This window comes from Nerophis ophidion, linkage group LG29 (genome assembly GCF_033978795.1).
Source record: "Nerophis ophidion isolate RoL-2023_Sa linkage group LG29, RoL_Noph_v1.0, whole genome shotgun sequence".
In the NCBI taxonomy this organism is placed as follows: Eukaryota; Metazoa; Chordata; class Actinopteri; order Syngnathiformes; family Syngnathidae; genus Nerophis; species Nerophis ophidion.
Window position 1 is genome coordinate 23,541,489 of NC_084639.1, and position 20,657 is coordinate 23,562,145.

Genomic DNA, 20,657 nt, shown 5'->3' on the forward strand with positions numbered 1-20,657 from the left:
TTGAGTATGTTGTTTTTTGTTGATTGTTTGTTGTTTTGTTAATAATCGAGTATGTTGTTTCGTTGATGATTGAGTTTGTTGTGTAGTTAATGATTGAGTTTGTTGTGTGGTTGATGATTGAGTGTGATGTTTATTTGATGTGAGTTAGTTGTTTTTTAATGCTTGAGTTTGTTGTTTATTTGATGGTTGAGTTTGTTGTTTAGTTGATGGTTGAGTTTGTTGTTTAGTTGATGGTGGAGTTTGTTGTTTAGTTGATGGTGGAGTTTGTTGTTTAGTTGATGATTGAGTTTATTGTTCACTTGATGGTTGAGTTTGTTGTTTTGTTATTGATTGAGTTTGTTGTTTTTTGATGATTGAGTTTGTTGTTTTGTTGATTACGGTTTGTTGTTTAGGTGATGATTGCGTTTGTTGTTTATTGGATGATTGAGTTTGCTGTTTAGTTGATTGAGTTTGTTGTTTAGTGGATTATTGAGTTTGTTGTTTAGTGTATGATTGAGTTCATTGTTTTTTGTTGATTATTGTTTGCTGTTTTCTTAATGATCAAGTATGTTGTCTAGTTGATGATTGAGTTTGTTGTGTGGTTGATGATTGAGTTTTTTTCTTTAGTTGATGATTGAGTTTGTGGTTTAGTTGATGGTTGAGTTTATTGTTTAGTTGATAATTGAGTTTATTGTTCACTTGATGGTTGAGTTTGTTGTTTTGTTATTGATTAAGTTTGTTGTTTTTTGATGATTGAGTTTGTTGTTTTGTCAATTATTGTTTGTTGCTTAGGTGATGATTGAGTTTGTTGTTTATTGGATTATTGAGTTTGTTGTTTAGTTGATGATTGAGTTTGTTGTTTAGTGGATTATTGAGTTTGTTGTTTCGTGGATTATAGAGTTTGTTGTTTTTTGTTGATTGTTTGTTGTTTTGTTAAGGATCAAGTATGTTATTTAGTTGCTGATTGAGTTTGTTGTGTAGTTGATGATTGAGTTTGTTGTGTAGTTGATGATTGAGTTTGTTGTTTGATTATTTAGTTTCTTGTATAGTTGATGATTCAGTTAGTTGTTTTTTGAATGATTGAGTTTGTTGTTTATTTGATGGTTGAGTTTGTTGTTTTGTTGATGATTGTCGTTGTGGCTTATGCAGCCCTTTGAGACACTGGTGATTTAGGGCTATATAAGTAAACACTGATTGATTGATTTCGTACACACATTGGCTGCACAAGTGTCTAAGCATCATGTGTCCACATTGAAACATTTACTGGCGTTCATTTACAAACGTAACAAAAGACTCGAACATGGCCTACCGTATAGGTCACTGAGCGGGGTCTTCGTCCTCCTCCTCCTCCTCCTGCACACCGAAACCGCCAAGTCGTCTTTTTTGGCTCGCAGCGTTTCTTTTTTCGGGGAACCGTTGCAGGTGGTGGTTGTGGCTTTCCGTTCCGTGCCAGCTCTTGGGATGTGGCACATCACCTCGCTTCTTAAACATACCTAAAATAAAGAGACACACTGTTAGAAAAAAACATTATTTAGCATTTCCTATGTTTGAAGTGTTTTAGTCTTCATGTTTTATCTATTTTAATAGCTACTATTGTATTGTTGTACTGTAAACTATTGTTTGTAGAGTAGCACTTTAAGATGTATTTTAATGAAAAGTGCGTAACAAATAAAGTCTATTCTAATTACGCATCACTTCTGGCGGCCGTTGTGTCTGTCCTACTCTGTTCAGTGGTCCATGAACACACCATAACTTCTGTTTTCTTCTAAGGAATGATTGATCATCCAAATTCCGTGCTAAGAAAGCACAGCTTGTAGGTTCAGTGTGCACAACTCAATAGCTTAGTTGCTCAGACAGTAATGTGTTTATAGAAGTTTAGATTGCGGTATGTTGTTTTTAACGGAGATAGACGCATGTCTCTTGTTTTCATGTTAGCATTTAGGCTTGAGAACCGGCAACGGTCAATTCACCATGGCCCGTACGTTTATATTGATTGAAACTTTTATTAGTAGATTGCACAGTACAGTACATATTCCGTACAATTGACCACTAAATGGTAACACCCCAATAAGTTTTTCAACTTGTTTAAGTCGTTAATCACGTTAATCAATTCATGGTAAAAGTGCCGTTATCGCTTTGTATATCATTTCAATGTAATTATTATATATAAAATACTTGAATTTCAGTGTTCATTTATTTACACATCTACACACACGTAACACTCCTCTCTACTCATTGTTGTAATTGAAAGTGCAATGCTTTGCAGCTAGTAACACAGCCTTTGAAGGAGCATAGGTATGGGCAGCAGCTGGGAAATTTAATTTGCAAGAAAGGAGTGAGTTTAGGGTTGAATTGTCCATCCTCGTTCTATTCTCTGTCACTATCTTTTTTTTGGACATTACTACTTGCTGTAGTTTTGAAGCAATGCATAATGGGAATCCGGATGTTATGTGTCAGTGTATCAATGTGCCGGTTGGAGTAAACACACACTGAGAAATAGCGCCGTGCCTGCCTACTTTATGGGTTATCGATAAACCTATGGAAAACGGAGACATATATAACTGAGCTCCAAAAGCCGTAGATGTTATAACGTGACGGGGCCAGCACGCTGTTTATATGGAGGAAAAACGGACATGACGACAGGCTGTCCTCACTCAGGTCCGGCTGGAAATCGGGAGAAATTTGGGAGATTTTCGGGAGAGGCACTGAAATTTGGGAGTCTCCCGGAAAATTCAGGAGGGTTGGCAAGTATGACTTAGTGAGTGTGTGACAATCATTGGTACTTTAACTTTTAACGCATACTTGCCAACCTTGAGACCTCCGATTTCGGGAGGTGGAGGGTGGTGGGCGTGGTTAAGAGGGGAAGAGTATATTTACCGCTAGATTCAAAGTCAAGTATTATATATATATATATATATATATATATAAATATATATATATATATATATATACACACACACACACACACACATATATATAAAGTATTTCTTTACACACACACACACACATATATACATATATATATATACATATATATATATATATATATACATATATATATATATATATATACATATATATATATATATATATATATATATATATATATATATATATATACATATATATATATACATATATATATATATACATATATATATATATATACATATATAAATACATATATATATATATATATATATATACACGTATATATGTATATATATATATATATATATATATATATATATATATATATACATATATATATATATATGTATATATATATACACACACACACACACATATATATATATATATATATATATATATATATATATATATATATAAAGTATTTCTTTACACACACACACACACACACACATATATATATGTATATATATATATATATATATATATATATATATTAAAGAAATACTTGAATTTCAGTGTTCATTTATTTACACACACAACACTCATCTACTCATTGTTGAGTTAAGGGTTGAATTGTCCATCCTTGTTTTTCTAACCATATGCATGTACAGTAGATGGCAGTATTGTCCTGTTTAAGAGTGTGACAACATTGCTGTTTGGCAGACGAACTGCTTTACGGTGGACGAAAACAGACTGCTGTTGTTGTGTGTTGTTTTACCACGCTGGGAGGACGTTACTGAAACTGCCTAACTAAAAACCCACATAAGGAAACCAAGAACTCGCCCTCAATCATTCTACAGTTATAACATCATTGGGCAGACACGCTCTTTATACACATCACTCAGGTCCGCATGGAGCTGGAGGGAGCGTGGCCTCCAAGTCTGCCTGAATTTCGGGAGATTTTCAGGAGAAAATTTGTCCCGGGAGGTTTTCGGGAGAGGCGCTAAATTTCGGCAGTCTCCCGCAAAATCCGGGAGGATTGGCAAGGGTGTTTTAACGGGAGGGCTCAGCCTTTCCAAAAACGCTGATCCCTGCACCATAAAATGAATGAATGAATGAAGCGTGTGTACACAGAGGCATGGTTCGCACACGGACACATATCTGGCTTGATCTAAAACTTAGTAATTAGATGGATTTGTAAATTGAGGCTCCACCGGATTTAGCCAGAGCGACTCTCCTTGGAGACAACAAAAAGGCTGGGTGAAATTATCTCTAACCACCTTATAGTGCAAATATGCACGTTTATGTCGTTTTAAGGACAGGCAGGCCAAATGAAACAGCTGTGTGTGTAAATGTGTGTGTGCAGCTGGGCCATGATATCAGGAGATGTCTGTGGCTCAGGATGCTAAAGCGGTCACATACGATTATACTTATCACCCTCTTCTCGAGGTGGCTGAGGAGCAAAAGAGGAGAGAAAAGTAAGAGAGTGGGTGGGAGAGAAAGTGTTAAGTGCATCGCTAAGAATTACAGCTAAATGTGGAATTTATCCCCAATAAAATACGTGTGCAGAATGATGTGAGTCTGTAGAACGGGTTAAGGCAGACCTATGTTTTCTGTTATAAGTATGGCTGGGTGATATGGCCTTTTTTTAATATCTCATTATTTTTAGGCCATGTCACGATACACAATATATATCTCCATATTTTGCCTTAGCCTTGAATGAACACTTGATACATATAATCACAGTAGTATGATGATTCTATGTGTCTACATTAAAACATTCTTCTTCATACTGCATTAATACATGCTCATTTTAAACTATCATGCAGAGAGGGAAATCCCAACTAAAACTGTATGTATTAAACAGTTATTAACCAGTGGCACAAACATTCATGTTATTTCCAAAACAGAAAGTGCAAGATTCTCAGAGACATTTTAAAACAAGCTATGAGTGCACTTTTGTGCATGATGTCACTAAGAGGACATATCAAAACAACACTAAGCTAAAGTGTACTTTTTGTACAGAACGCCACTACATTAGTTTAAAACAAATAGTGAACTTTTGTGCATGATGTCACACAAGATATTTCAATAAGTCCATCCATCCATCCATCCCTCTTCTTCCGCTTATCCGAGGTCGGGTCGCGGGGGCAGCAGCCTAAGCAGGGAAGCCCAGACTTCCCTCTCCCCAGCCACTTCGTCTACCTCTTCCCGGGGGATCCCGAGGCGTTCCCAGGCCAGCCGGGAGACAAAGTCTTCCCAACGTGTCCTGGGTCTTCCCCGTGGCCTCCTACCGGTTGGACGTGCTCTAAACACCTCCCTCGGGAGGCGTTCGGGTGGCATCCTGACCAGATGCCCGAACCACCTCATCTGGCTCCTCTCCATGTGGAGGAGCAGCGGCTTTACTTTGAGTTCCTCCCGGATGGCAGAGCTTCTCACCCTATCTCTAAGGGAGAGACCCGCCACACGGCGGAGGAAACTCATTTCGGCCGCTTGTACTCGTGATCTTATCCTTTCGGTCATGACCCAAAGCTCATGACCATAGGTGAGGATGGGAACGTAGATCGACCGGTAAATTGAAAGCTTTGCCTTCCGGCTCAGCTCCTTCTTCACCACAACGGATCGGTACAACGTCCTCATTACTGAAGACGCCGCACCGATCCGCCTGTCGATCTCACGATCCACTCTTCCCCTACTCGTGAACAAGACTCCTAGGTACTTGAACTCCTCCACTTGGGGAAGGGTCTCCTCCCCAACCCGGAGATGGCATTCCACCCTTTTCCGGGAGAGAACCATGGACTCGGATTTGGAGGTGCTGATTCTCATTCCGGCCGCTTCACACTCGGCTGCGAACCGATCCAGTGAGAGCTGAAGATCCCGGCCAGATGAAGCCAACAGGACCACATCGTCTGCAAAAAGCAGAGACCTAATCCTGCAGTCACCAAAACGGAACCCCTCAATGCCTTGACTGCGCCTAGAAATTCTGTCCATAAAAGTTATGAACAGAATCGGTGACAAAGGGCAACCTTGGCGGAGTCCAACCCTCACTGGAAACGTGTCCGACTTACTGCCAGCAATGCGGACCAAGCTCTGGCACTGATCATACAGGGATCGGACTGCCATAATAAGACAGTCCGATACCCCATACTCTCTGAGCACTCCCCACAGGACTTCCCGAGGGACACGGTCGAATGCCTTCTCCAAGTCCACAAAGCACATGTAGACTGGTTGGGCAAACTCCCATGCACCCTCAAGAACCCTGCCGAGAGTATAGAGCTGGTCCACAGTTCCACGACCAGGACGAAAACCACACTGTTCCTCCTGAATCCGAGGTTCGACTATCCGGCGTAGCCTCCTCTCCAGTACACCTGAATAAACCTTACCGGGAAGGCTGAGGAGTGTGATCCCACGATAGTTGGAACACACCCTCCGGTCCCCCTTCTTAAAGAGAGGGACCACCACCCCGGTCTGCCAATCCAGAGGTACCGCCCCCGATGTCCACGCGATGCTGCAGAGTGTCAAGTGTCAAATAAAAATGAGCTGGATAATAGGAAATCAAATCGCTACGTGTTAGGTTACTGCGGACGTTATCTCCTTATGTTGTTCACTATTTTTTTCATACGGTTGTTGCTTGGGCGTTTTGTTGGTGTGGCACCGAATGGAGATGTTGACATGCAGAGTTCCAAACACTCTTCATTCTCTAGCAGGTGACTTTTCAAAAGATGCTACATATTAACAGTAATGCTACTTTTTGTAGCAACGCTTTTGCCCCAAACTTGACAAACTACGGTTGTCTGTTTGACATCTTCCCGCTTGAAGCCAAACCACCGCCAGACAATGGACCACCTGCTGTTTTTCTTGGGATCTATCCATCCATCCTTTTTCTACCGCTTATTCCCTTTCAGGGTCGCGGGGGCGCTGGCGCCTATCTCAGCTACAATCGGGCGGAAGGCAGGGTACACCCTGGACAAGTCGCCACCTCATCGCAGGGCCAACACAGATAGACAGACAACATTCACACACTAGGGCCAATTTAGTGTAGCCAATCAACCTATCCCCAGGTGCATATCTTTGGAAGTGGGAGGAAGCCGGAGTACCCGTTGGGAACCCACGCATTCACGGGGAGAACATGCAAACTCCACACAGAAAGATCCCGAGCCTGGATTTGAACCCAGGACTGCAGGAACTTCGTATTGTGAGGCAGACGCACTAACCCCTCTGCCACCGTGAAGCCCTCTTGGGATCTAATTCTTCCTTAATTTTTTTTACCAGATTGGTACATTCTTTCTCTCGTATTACCGCCCGCACCACAGCTAACGTTACCCATGCCGCTACCTCTCTGCTCCGCGAGGGCGTATACGTATGTGACGTAAGTAAGAAGGTGCGCTCGCTGTCTGTGAGAAGGAGAGACGGTGAGAAGAGCCTGTGGTGCTAAAAGCAACTGCGTGAGGACGTATACTCGAATATCACGATATAGTCATTTTTCTATATCGCACAGAGACAAACCCGCGATAAATCGAGTAGTTATAAGTAATTACAGCAAAGATGTTCGGAATTTTCCATGGACTTCCCGTATTGCTCCAAGAATGTTACTAAGCAAACACAGAGTAAGGTTACCATGTTTTGCTGAAATCCTTATTTCTCTGCATGTGTGCATGTCCTCCGGCTTGCTGTTGATTCTAAGTAGCTTGTTTTTGACCAGTGGAGCATACAGTGAAGATGCCGATTGCTTGTGGAGCATCTTGGCAGCATCATCGAAGCATCTTAATCATACACCAGCTCGATCTTCAAAAAGGTGTTGGAGAAGATATCAGCCATTCAAAAAGATGTTTGTGATCTAACTATATCCTTCCCTACTTCATTACAGCCTTCTTCGATTCATGTTAAAGGGGCCTTATCGTACCTTGCCAATTTTTCAGACTTATGTTTGAAATGTACTCTCCGTCTGCTATGATGTTGATGGGTTTTTAAGCCATCCATGGTTTCAGTTCTCGTGCAACTTTTACATCTTGCGCAGCCGGCTTTGTGTGGCCCGAAACAAGACTTTGTGTCGACCCCATTTCGGTCTTTAATATTACTTATTATCATTATTATTATTGTTATTGTCAAAATAATTATATGTAACTTATCACACAACTTTCTGTTCCAATGAGTTCTCAGCGAGCAGATAAAAGCTATCTTTGATATACACATGTATGTATACACACATACACACAAAAAATAGATATATATGCATACATATATGTACATACACCTATACATACGTATATGTATATACACAAATATACACGTATATGTATACACACTAGAGATACGTGGATAGGCAATTATATCATCCGCATCCGCATCACCAAAGTCGTCATCCACCTGCTGTCCACCTGAGCCAACATTTTATCAGGACCGTAACCGCCCGCCAACCGCCCGCTGAAATACATTAGAGGTCGGCCGCCTTTACCACTCACAGAGCTATTCAAACCTGTTTCACAGAGTTATGATGACAATTGGTGCCGCTAACGTTCCCGCGACTATCCAATAGCGTTCATACTGATTACAAGAATATGGGCGTGCTGTGAAACCATTGCCTTAAACATCTTCAACAACATGTACGAACTGATTGTTGGTCCAGCAACATGTTGTGTGCAGCTTCCGCAATTACACGTTCAAGATTGAAAGGCATACTGGGTGATACAGAGTACACTGATGGTTGTGATATAAACAACTTTAACACTTACTAATATGCGCCACGCTGTGAAGCCACACCCAACAAGATTGACAAACACATTTCGGGAGAACATCCTCACAGTAACACAACATAAACGCAACACAACAAATACCCATAATCCGTTGTATCCGTGACACACCTGAATATATTTTACACCCCCGCACCCCCGACCCCGCTCACTTTACCGACGCACGGGGGGGTGACGGGGTTTGCTGCTAGCGGGGTGTATGAAATAGTCAGGAAGTGTCATGAATACAAAGGATTATGGGTATTTGTTGTGTTACTGTGAGGATGTTCTCCCGAAATGTGTTTGTCGTTCTTAATCGGTGTGGCTTCAGAGTGTGGCGCATATTACTAAGAGTGTTAAAATTGTTTATATCACAACCATTAGCGTACTCTGTCACCCAGTATGCCTTGCAATCGTGTGCGTGTTTCCGCGGAAGCCACACACAACATGATGCTGGACTGACAAGCAGATCGTACATGTTGTAGTAGGCGACAAAGCCAATGTGTTCATAGCACGCACTAATACTTATTATCTGGGTGACTACCGGCAGTCATTCAGGATAATAATAGCGTCTCTTATTGTCTTCTTCGCTATATGACACGGGTCTTAAATGGCACTTTGAATGGCAAAGGATACCAATCATAGAACCATGAATATCAAATATTTCCGGATGGTTCAACCGCCACCCGCCCGAATCTAATTAAAATCTATTTTTTCATCATGTCAACCGCCCGACCCGCGGTTTATCCCCAGACTCCGCGGATGAGACCGCAAACCGCGCATCTCTAATACCCACATATATGTATACACACATATATGTATACACACATATATTTATACACACACATATACATATATACTATATGTATATATATATATATATACATATATATATGTATATATATATATATAAATACATATATATATGTATATATATATATATATATATATATACATATATATATATATACATATATATATATATACATACATACACACACACACACGTATAAACTGTATATAAGAAGAGGTAGATCACCTCGACTTGGTCATTTAAAAAGTAGTTCGCGGGCTGAAAAAGTGTGGGCCCCCATGATCTAGAATAACTTTGAGGAGCTGAGAAGCGATGATGCGAGTACAGCAAGACATGGCTGCAAGATCACAGTAAAAGCGACAGAGGGCTACTATGCTGTTTGTTATTAATCCAGCGCTAAGATATAAGTTTGTCTGCGTTAGCGCTTATAGTAACATCACTGCGTTTCACGATATGTATAAAGAGTATTGTTGGCGGGTTTCGGAAGGTTAATTAGTGGGTTTTGTGGGCAGAACAGAGAGCCTCCATTGACAGACTATGTATGTATTTACGAATTAGAATGCATAAAAAAAAGAAAAACATATGTGAGTATGTCTTAAATAGGGGTTATGAATGATAGCAGATCTATGTCTATTTTTTGCGTATTTCCAGTATGACTGATATGATAATATGTCCAGAGTGCAGAAGTGTTACTCCAGTTCGTCAAACTAATAATAATAATAACTGCTATAGCAGCCGCAACATTAATACGGCCACAACGACAACTCTTGCGGACCTACTGCCCTCGGTAATGGCACCATTCCCAAAGTATGTGGGCTCTATTGATAACCTCACTAACAACTTTAACGACGCCCTGCGCGAAACCATTGATAACATAGCACCGCTAAAGTTAAAAAAGGCTCCAAAAAAGCGCACCCCGTGGTTTACAGAAGAAACTAGAGCTCAGAAATTATTATGTAGAAAGCTGGAACGCAAATGGCGCACGACTAAACTTGAGGTGCACCATCAAGCATGGAGTGATAGTTTAATAACTTATAAACGCATGCTTACCTTAGCTAAAGCTAAATATTACTCAAATCTCATCCACCGTAATAAAAACGATCCTAAATTTTTGTTTAGTACGGTAGCATCGCTAACCCAACAAGGGACTCCTTCCAGTAGCTCAACCCACTCAGCTGATGACTTTATGCAATTCTTTAGTAAGAAAATTGAAGTCATTAGAAAGGAGATTAAAGACAATGCGTCCCAGCTACAACGGGGTTCTATTAACACTGACACGATTGTATATACGGCGGATACTGCCCTCCAAAATACTTTCTCTCGTTTTGAGGAAATAACATTAGAGGAATTGTTACAACGTGTAAATGGAATAAAACAAACAACATGTTTACTTGACCCTCTTCCTGGGAAACTGATCAAGGAGCTCTTTGTATTATTAGGTCCATCAGTGCTAAATATTATAAACTTATCACTCTCCTCGGGCACTGTTCCCCTAGCATTCAAAAAAGCGGTTATTCATCCTCTTCTTAAAAGACCTAACCTCGATCCTGACCTCATGGTAAATTACCGACCGGTGTCTCACCTTCCCTTTATTTCAAAAATCCTTGAAAAAATTGTTGCGGAGCAGTTAAATGAACACTTAGCGTCTAACAATCTATGTGAAACCTTTCAATCCGGTTTCAGGGCAAATCACTCCACGGAGACAGCCCTCGCAAAAATGACTAATGATCTATTGCTAACGATGGATTCTGATGCGTCATCTATGTTGCTGCTCCTCGATCTTAGCGCTGCTTTCGATACCGTCGATCATAATATTTTATTAGAACGTATCAAAACACGAATTGGTATGTCAGACTTAGCCCTGTCTTGGTTTAACTCTTATCTTACTGATAGGATGCAGTGTGTCTCCCATAACAATGCGACCTCGGACTACGTTAAGGTAACGTGTGGAGTTCCCCAGGGTTCGGTCCTTGGCCCTGCACTCTTCAGCATCTACATGCTGCCGCTAGGTGACATCATACGCAAATACGGTATTAGCTTTCACTGTTATGCTGATGACACCCAACTCTACATGCCCCTAAAGCTGACCAACACGCCGGACTGTAGTCAGCTGGAGGCGTGTCTTAATGAAATTAAACAATGGATGTCCGCTAACTTTTTGCAACTCAACGCCAAAAAAACGGAAATGCTGATTATCGGTCCTGCTAGACACCGAACTCTATTTAATAATACAACTCTAACATTTGACAACCAAACAATTAAACAAGGCGACACGGTAAAGAATCTGGGTGTTATCTTCGACCCAACTCTCTCCTTTGAGGCACACATTAAAAGCGTTACTAAAACGGCCTTCTTTCATCTCCGTAATATCGCTAAAATTCGCTCCATTCTGTCCACTAAAGACGCTGAGATCATTATCCATGCGTTTGTTACGTCTCGCCTCGACTACTGTAACGTATTATTTTCGGGTCTCCCCATGTCTAGCATTAAAAGATTACAGTTGGTACAAAATGCGGCTGCTAGACTTTTGACAAGAACAAGAAAGTTTGATCACATTACGCCTGTACTGGCTCACCTGCACTGGCTTCCTGTGCACTTAAGATGTGACTTTAAGGTTTTACTACTTACGTATAAAATACTACACGGTCTAGCTCCATCTTATCTTGCCGATTGTATTGTACCATATGTCCCGGCAAGAAATCTGCGTTCAAAGGACTCCGGCTTATTAGTGATCCCCAAAGCCCAAAAAAAGTCTGCGGGCTATAGAGCATTTTCCGTTCGGGCTCCAGTACTCTGGAATGCCCTCCCGGTAACAGTTCGCGATGCCACCTCAGTAGAAGCATTTAAGTCTCACCTTAAAACTCATTTGTATACTCTAACCTTTAAATAGACTCCCTTTTTAGACCAGTTGATCTGCCGTTTCTTTTCTTTTTCTTCTATGTCCCACTCTCCCGTGTGGAGGGGGTCCGGTCCGATCCGGTGGCCATGTACTGCTCGCCTGTGTATCGGCTGGGGACATCTCTGCGCTGCTGGTCCGCCTACGCTTGGGATGGTTTCCTGCTGGCTCCGCTGTGAACGGGACTCTCGCTGCTGTGTCTTGGATCCTCTTTGGACTGGACTCTCGCGACTGTGTTGTATCCATTGTGGATTGAACTTTCACAGTATCATGTTAGATCCGCTCGACATCCATTGCTTTCCTCCTCTCTAAGGTTCTCATAGTCATCATTGTCACCAATGTCCCACTGGGTGTGAGTTTTCCTACCGAGGATGTCGTGGTGGTTTGTGCAGCCCTTTGAGACACTAGTGATTTAGGGCTATATAAGTAAACATTGATTGATTGATTGATTGATGTAGAAGCCACGGAAACGACCCAAATATTACCGGAATATTCAAAACCGCTGACTGAATTTGTGGCATTTTGTGATGTTTAACCTTCGTCTTGTGTTAGGGTCGACGCCGACCCGTTTTAGTTTTTAAATGCATAAAAACACCACATACATTTATTTTTTTGCATCAAAGCTTTTTGACTTTGTCAGGAACCTCTTTGTCAACAAAATAAAACATTTAATTTTTTTTCACTAAATTATAAAATGCTCTGGTAGAAATTATGCCCTTAGTGTTGTTAGGGTCGGTTTCGACCCGGTTATAAAAATAAGATGATAAAGCAATGATAAGAGCCAAAACTGAACACACTGACAGCCAGCTCCTCTCCCAATCATGTGAGCTTTAGTGGATTCTCATTTTACCTTGTTATCCTGTACAAAAACAAACAAAAGACGGACACTAAAAGTGTCACTTTTTGCCACTCTGATTTTGTTTTTTTATTAGTTTTGGAACTAGTAATCTATTTCTCTTGCTTTCATTTGCTTGATTGGTTGTTTGTTTGATGTTGGATTTCTGTTGCTGAAGAAAATACTTTTTAGCCTTTTTCTTGAAGTAAATATATATGGGTCGAAATTGACCCGTAACACCATAGATGTTACTATAGTTAAAATTCTTAAAATGAAAAAATAAACAAAACACATTTATTTAAAAGATGTGTTCTAATACCCCTTAGTAATAGTTAGGTAACACAACAACCTTTTTTTTATTTATATGATTCTCTTGAGGTTCGTTTTACCATTTTTAAAAATTGAAATCGAGGGGTGTACTGACAAAATAAGGCCCAATGGCCCAAACCAAAAATATTAAAACCAATATTTTCAAGGATAAGGAAGCCTAACAAGGTAACCAAGAGATGAGAAACAAATTGGATGATAGATAATTGTTTTTAGTGTATTTTACAGCTGATTTAAGACATGGGTCCAAACCGACCCGTTAACATAAGAGATGGAAACAGAAAGCTAAGCACAAGAGGAAGGTTAAACGTTTTTTCACATACTTTGCGGTTTGTAAATACAATTGAATATGGTTTAAAAGCTACAATGAAACACAATCGAGCATATAGTCAACTTGTTTTTCCGCATTGCTGGCACATCCTCTAAAGCTTGGGTGTCAAACTCTGGCCCGCGGGCCAAATTTGGCCCGCCATGTAATTTCATTTGGCCCTTGAGGCAATAATAAATTAACATTAGAGCTGGCCCGCCGGTATTATACAGTGGCGTTGTCGCTGTATCACAGTATTCAACGCTAATAGTCATACTTGCCAACCCTCCCGATTTTTACAAGAGAATCCCGAATTTCAGTGCCCCCCCAAAAAAAATCTCCCGGGGCAACCATTCTCCCGAATTTCCACCCGGACAACAATATTGAGGGCGTGCCTAAAAGGTACTGCTTTTAGCATCCTCTACAACCTGTCGTCACGTCCGCTTTTCCTCCATACAAACAGCGTGCCGGCCCAGTCACGTAATATATGCGACCAAGTGAATGCAAGGCATACTTGGTCAACAGCCATACAGGTCACACTGAGGGTGGCCGTATAAACAACTTTAACACTGTTACACCACACTGTGAACCCACACCAAACAAGAATGACAAACACATTTCGGGGGAACATCCGCACCGTAACACAACATAAACACAACAGAACAAATACCCAGAACCCTTTGCAGCATTAACTCTTCCGGGACGCTACAATATACACCCCCGCTACCAACAAAACTCGATTTTGCATGTCACTATAAACTTATATAAGCCTTGCTTTTTCAATATTCAATGCAAAACTTGTTTGGGTCCCTTTTAAATCGTAAGTTGTTCAACTTTGGCCCTCGGCTTTGTTCAGTTTAGAATTTTGGCCCACTCTGTATTTGAGTTTGACACCCCTGCTCTAAAGGCTTAGTGGCCACATGTGTGGACAGAGTCTTTTAGCTCTTATTTCCAAAATTGTGTACACTACTGAATCGGGGTCTTATGGCCACTTATGTGGACACTCATACTGCCATCTGGTGGTGTCAGAAGAGTATAACATACAATGGAATTTGGAAAAAAAAAGTGTAAAAATATTAATTAGCATGTCAGTAAACATGAAGCACACGTTTGTTACTTATGGACTAATAAGTACATCATATCAAAAGACGATTCTTAGTTTTTATTCTATCTAGGGTCCAATAAGCCCGAATAGCAAAGAAAAATAAAAAAAAAGCATGTAAATAAACAGCTTGGGCCTTAAGAGGTTTTAAACTTAAAGGGGAACTGCATTTTTGGGGGGAATTATGCCCATCCTTCACAATCTTTATGTAAAACAAGAACACATGTTTTTATTTTTACTGAATGCATTCTGACTCGGAGAACAATTCTAGCAAAGAGGTGGCTAACAATGCGAAAAGCTGAATTTTGATCTATTTGGCCAATAAAACACTCTAAAAACACCTAACAACCTTGATTAATATGCTGTAGGTACATATGTAGTGTAATAACAGGCACATTCTTAATCACGGTATTAATTTGTTTTTCCTTAAAATGTAGTTTGACTGAAAGTAAATGTTCCAGACAACCAGGTAGTATATTTATTGTAATGCTAAAACAAAACAATAACTCTAACATTACCCAGAAACAAACACAATGCACTGTCACATTAATGCATTATGAGTACACTGTGGTAGCCCCAAATACATTCGAGGAAAGCCTTTTAAACACAACAATGATTCACAGTAACCTTATATATTCTAGTCTGTAACTACTGCCCGAGGTCTTTATCTCTGAAAAGTGAATGTAATTTGTCAGCTATGGAGGCAGTACAATTAGCAGAAAATAGTTTCTAGGAAATGCAATACACTTTCTTGGAGCTAGAGTAATTATTTAATTCACCTAACTATTTGTAGTTGAATACATGTTTTCTAAATTAGAATAATACTGGGCAGCTCTACAGCCAGCCAGCATTGTAAATGAAGTTATAGCAGTGGAGCCTCTCGATCTTGAAGTAACAAACAGACCCAACCCTAACCCTAACTCGTCTACGCAAATATGCATGTTACTTATGCATTTTTTAACATTGTTACGTCGACACCTCCACCCCAGATCACACCTCACTCCTACCCACTTCTCCAAAGTGGGCTGGCTCAGGGTGGAGGACAGAATAAAACAACTTGCACTGAGCCTTGTCTATAAAATTTGCGACATCTCCCTGATACCGAAGTACATGTCAACCTACTTCCAGAACGTAAATGACTGCCATAACCACAGCACCAGGGGGAGCTCCATGAACCGCGTCAAACCCAGATTCCGATCTAACAAAGGTCTTAACTCATTCTCCTTCTATGCCACATCACATTAACATGAATTGATTTACGTGGACCCCGACTTAAACAAGTTGAAAAACTTATTCGGGTGATACCATTTAGTGGTCAATTGTACGGATTACGTACTGTACTCGGGCTTCACGGTGGAAGAGGGGTTAGTGCGTCTGCCTCACAATACGAAGTTCCTGCAGTCCTGGGTTCAAATCCAGGCTCGGGATCTTTCTGTGTGGAGTTTGCATGTTCTACCCGTGAATGCGTGGGTTCCCTCCGGGTACTCCGGCTTCCTCCCACTTCCAAAGACATGCACCTGGGGATAGGTTGATTGGCAACACTAAATTGGCCCTAGTGTGTGAATGTTGTCTGTCTATCTGTGTTGGCCCTGCGATGAGGTGGCGACTTGTCCAGGGTGTACCCTGCCTTCCGCCCGATTGTAGCTGAGATAGGCGCCAGCGCCCCCCGCGACCCCGAAAGGGAATAAGCGGTAGAAAATGGATGGTTGGATGGACGTACTGTACTCTGCCATCTACTAATAAAAGTTTCAATCAATCAATCAATATGGAATGCTTTTCCAACAGGTGTAAAAGAAAGTGCATCTCTTCAAAACTGCACTAAAAGAACACCAGCAAGCAGCTACAACCCTAGACTAACTTCCTCCCCCCACCACATCCCACCTCCCTGGATTGTAATTAATCAAATGTAAATAATCAAATGTATATAGTTGTTCTTATGCTTTCTGAGCTCACTATGTTCACTGCTCACTGTACATATCCTACCAAGTCAGACCTACACTGTTGCAATGTCCATTTCTCAGATGATATAATTGGTGATGACTGAAGTATGCTGATAGCAACCCAACCTAACTCTCCCGTCTCAACCCCCTCCACAGCCCACTCCCCGGATTGTAAAGAATGTAAATGATTCAATGTATTTATTCCGATGATTAACTTGTGTGATGACTGTATTATGCTGATAGTATATATTTGTACCATGAATTGATTAACGTGGACCCCGACTAAAACAAGTTGAAAAATGTATTTGGGTGTTACTATTTAGTGGTCAGTTGTACGGAATATGTACTGAACTGTGCAATCTACTAATAAAAGTCTCAATCAATAAAACCCCTGCAGGATAGTAGATGTACTCTCTCCCATTCATTTAAAAACACTATTATTTGTAAATGCTACATGTTATAGCAATTATATCTTTCACAAAAAACTTTCTTTTTCTATCTCTTTCTGGTTTGTTAGTAATTAAAGGGGAACATTATCAGCAGACCTATGTAAGCGTCAATATATACCTTGATGGTGCAGAAAATAGACCATCTATTTTTTTAACCGATTTCCGAACTCTAAATGGGTGAATTTTGGCGAATTAAACGCCTTTCTGTTAATCGCGCTGGAGGCGATGACGTCAGAATGTGACGTCGCCGAGGTAACACACCCACCATTTTCATTTTCAACACATTACATACACCGGGTCTCGGCTCTGTTATTTTCCGTTTTTTTACTATTTTTTGGAACCTTGGAGACATCATGCCTCGTCGGTGTGTTGTCGGAGGGTGTAACAACACTAACAGGGAGGGATTCAAGTTGCACCACTGGCCCGAAGATGCCAAAGTGTCTGCCGCCAGACCCCCATTGAATGTGCCAGAGTGTCTCCACATTTGACCGGCGATGCTAAGGCAGACATGGTACAGAGATGTATGGATAACCTGCAGATGCATTTGCAATGATAGTCAACGAAATCACAAAGGTGAGTTTTGTTGATGTTGACTGCCAGCTAATCGATGTTAACATGCTACGCTAATCGATGCTAACATGCTATTTACCGGCGGTGCTAAAGCAGACATGGCACAGAGATGTATGGATAACCTGCAGATGCATTTGCAACTATATTACGTTTTCCTTCCACCCACATTTAATGCGAAAAAAAACACTAATCAATCGACGGATTTAAGTTGCTCCAGTGTCAAAAGATGTTAAAGTCCTGATCGTTTGGTCCGCACATTTTACCGGCGATATTAACGCAGCTATTCGGCCATACTATGGCTATGAATAGCGTCAATAGCTATTCGCTCAATAGCTTCAGTTTCTTCTTCAATATTTTCATACTCCAACCATCTGTTTCAATACATGCGTAATCTGTTGAATCGCTTAAGTCGCTGAAATCCGAGTTTGAATCCGAGCTAATGTCACTATATCTTGCTGTGGTATTCCCATTGTTTGTTTACATTGGCAGCACTGTGTGACGTCACAGGGAAATGGCCAGTGTCTTCGCAGACAGCCGAAAATAAGGCACTTTAAAGCTTTACTTAGGGATATTCCGAGACCGGTAAAATTTTGAAAAAAAACTTCAAAAAATACAACAAGCCACCGGGAACTGATTTTTATTGTTCTTAACCCTTTTGAAATCGTGATAATGTTCCCCTTTAAATAAGTAATTGAATTTTCAAAATATTATGTTTTTATTATTCTTTGACAGCAATAGTATACATGTTTAAGAGCAGAATGTTTCCGATAATTCCTGATTGAACTGCTTTACTGCATTAATACATCTATGATGCAAAGCAACTTTTTTTTACCTGATGGTACCTGCTTTTGTGTATTTGGGATCCCCAAAAAGTCCCGAAAATGTTAAATCAAACAGTTGAGGCATTGCAGAGATATTTATAAAATAATCTTGCCTTCCTTCACACTTCCTCCAAACAAGCCGTCTGGAATTTGCACCGTCCTGTGACGTTGTCTGACCTGTGACATCAGCGCATATCACCATATATATATTGTACAATTTTACCCAAAGATCTTAGTGCAAGTCTACCATTGTTGTCCGACGCTTTAGTCAATAAGCTCCCTCTTTTTGTCTATACTCTTGTTGTGGGGCTCGTACATGCACATGCATCCTCCGCTTTTGCCATTTCTAATACAAAGTACCGTACAGTCCTAACATTTATCTGTCGGTAGACTAGCTATGGAAGTGTTAAAACAACAACATGGCTAACAGTCGAAGTGGAGGCACGTAAATAGGACCGTCGACAAAACGGCACGTCTTGAAGATGGTGTGTAAAACAATCTATTTTTGACCAAAGAACCACCATTTCCCGTTATGTAAACCAAAAGGAAGTGTTTTAAATACAAGAAAGAAATCATAACATGACCTCTTTAAGGTTAAGGAATGTTACCACTACAAATAAACTATTTGTATTTACATACATAATTGTGCATTTAGTTTTTTACCAATTTTAAATTTGCATGCATATGTTTGCATTAATAATATTATATTGCATGCTTGATGACATATTTTGTTAGACGTGCGTTTGTTGACGTTATTACTTTTTTTTACCCACAATAATTAATTAAAGACCAACAGGTGATTGGGCCCATCATCATCCAAATGCAATCATTTACTGACATTTGGCCAATTATTTTAAGCATCATTTTTACTCATGAGTTCATCTTTGTTTTTTTCCCCTTAAAAATAAAGTCGCTGGCAAGTAAATGTTTTACACAAACAGGTGTGTTGTAATGAAAAACAAGGAATTAGACCCCAAAGTAGCCAAGAAGCAATTAATAAACACATTCTGAAAAAGAAACATGCTAAAATACTAACAGACTACATAGTGATTGAAACAGAAACAATACAACAATTGTGGGGCGGCATAGCTCGGTTGGTAGAGTGACCGTGTCAGCAACTTGAGGGTTGCAGGTTCGATTCCCGCTTCCGCCAATCTAGTCACTGCCGTTGTGTCCTTGGGCAAGACACTTTACCCACCTGCTCCCAGTGCCACCCACACTGGTTTAAATGTAACTTAGATATTGGGTTTCACTATGTAAAGTGCTTTGAGTCACTTGAGAAAAGCGCTATATAAATATAATTCACTTCGCAATTCACAAAAAAATAATGAAACATAAATAATTGGTAAGAGGTATGAGTAATTTAAAATGTAGCATTTACAAAAAAAAAAATTAGTGTTTTTAAATGACTATGACGCAGTAAATCTCCCCTTTTCCGGGGGTTAGGGTGCATAATTAACACACACAATTGTGTAAACAAGTTAAGGTTACAGTAAAATCGATCAATAACAAATTGTGGGAAAAAGTCTGCTTTTAAACATGTAGCACATTGCTACCAAAGAATGATAAAAATTGAATATTTTTAAAATTCGGAAAAATGCTGAAAATCAAACGTGCTTAAATACTAACAAAGTGATTGAAAAAGAAACAATACAGTGACTGAAAAAAAAACAGTCTTTAAAATGTTGCATTTACAAATAATAGGGCTTTTTAATTGAATAGTACATCTACTCCCCTGCAGGGGTTAAACCAGAGATGTCCAAACTACGGCCGGCAGGCATCTTAAATTTAGCCCGCGAGTGGACGGCACAAGTTCAATTTCAACAGGCAACCAAATTAAATTTAAATATCTAAATGGTGGCGATTTGTCGACAACAATCTTGTGGACAATACAAGAACCTCAAGTCAGTGACCATGATGTGTCATTTTTTGACATCTCAAAAAAAGCATTCACATGTATGACCCAAACCAAACAACCTTTCCTAGTCATGATCCAGAAAAAAAAAAAAAATCA

The 20,657-nt window shown here is 40.2% G+C and overlaps 1 long non-coding RNA gene across 1 annotated transcript in view; it reads right to left on the bottom strand.

Moving 5' to 3' along the window:
• Positions 1-1,294: 1,294 nt before the first annotated feature.
• Positions 1,295-20,657, bottom strand: part of LOC133546241 (uncharacterized) — a 60,283-nt gene continuing 40,920 nt past the window's right edge. The window contains exon 3 of the long non-coding RNA XR_009805038.1: positions 1,295-1,472. This is a non-coding gene — a long non-coding RNA (uncharacterized LOC133546241). The remainder of the gene's footprint in view (positions 1,473-20,657) is intronic.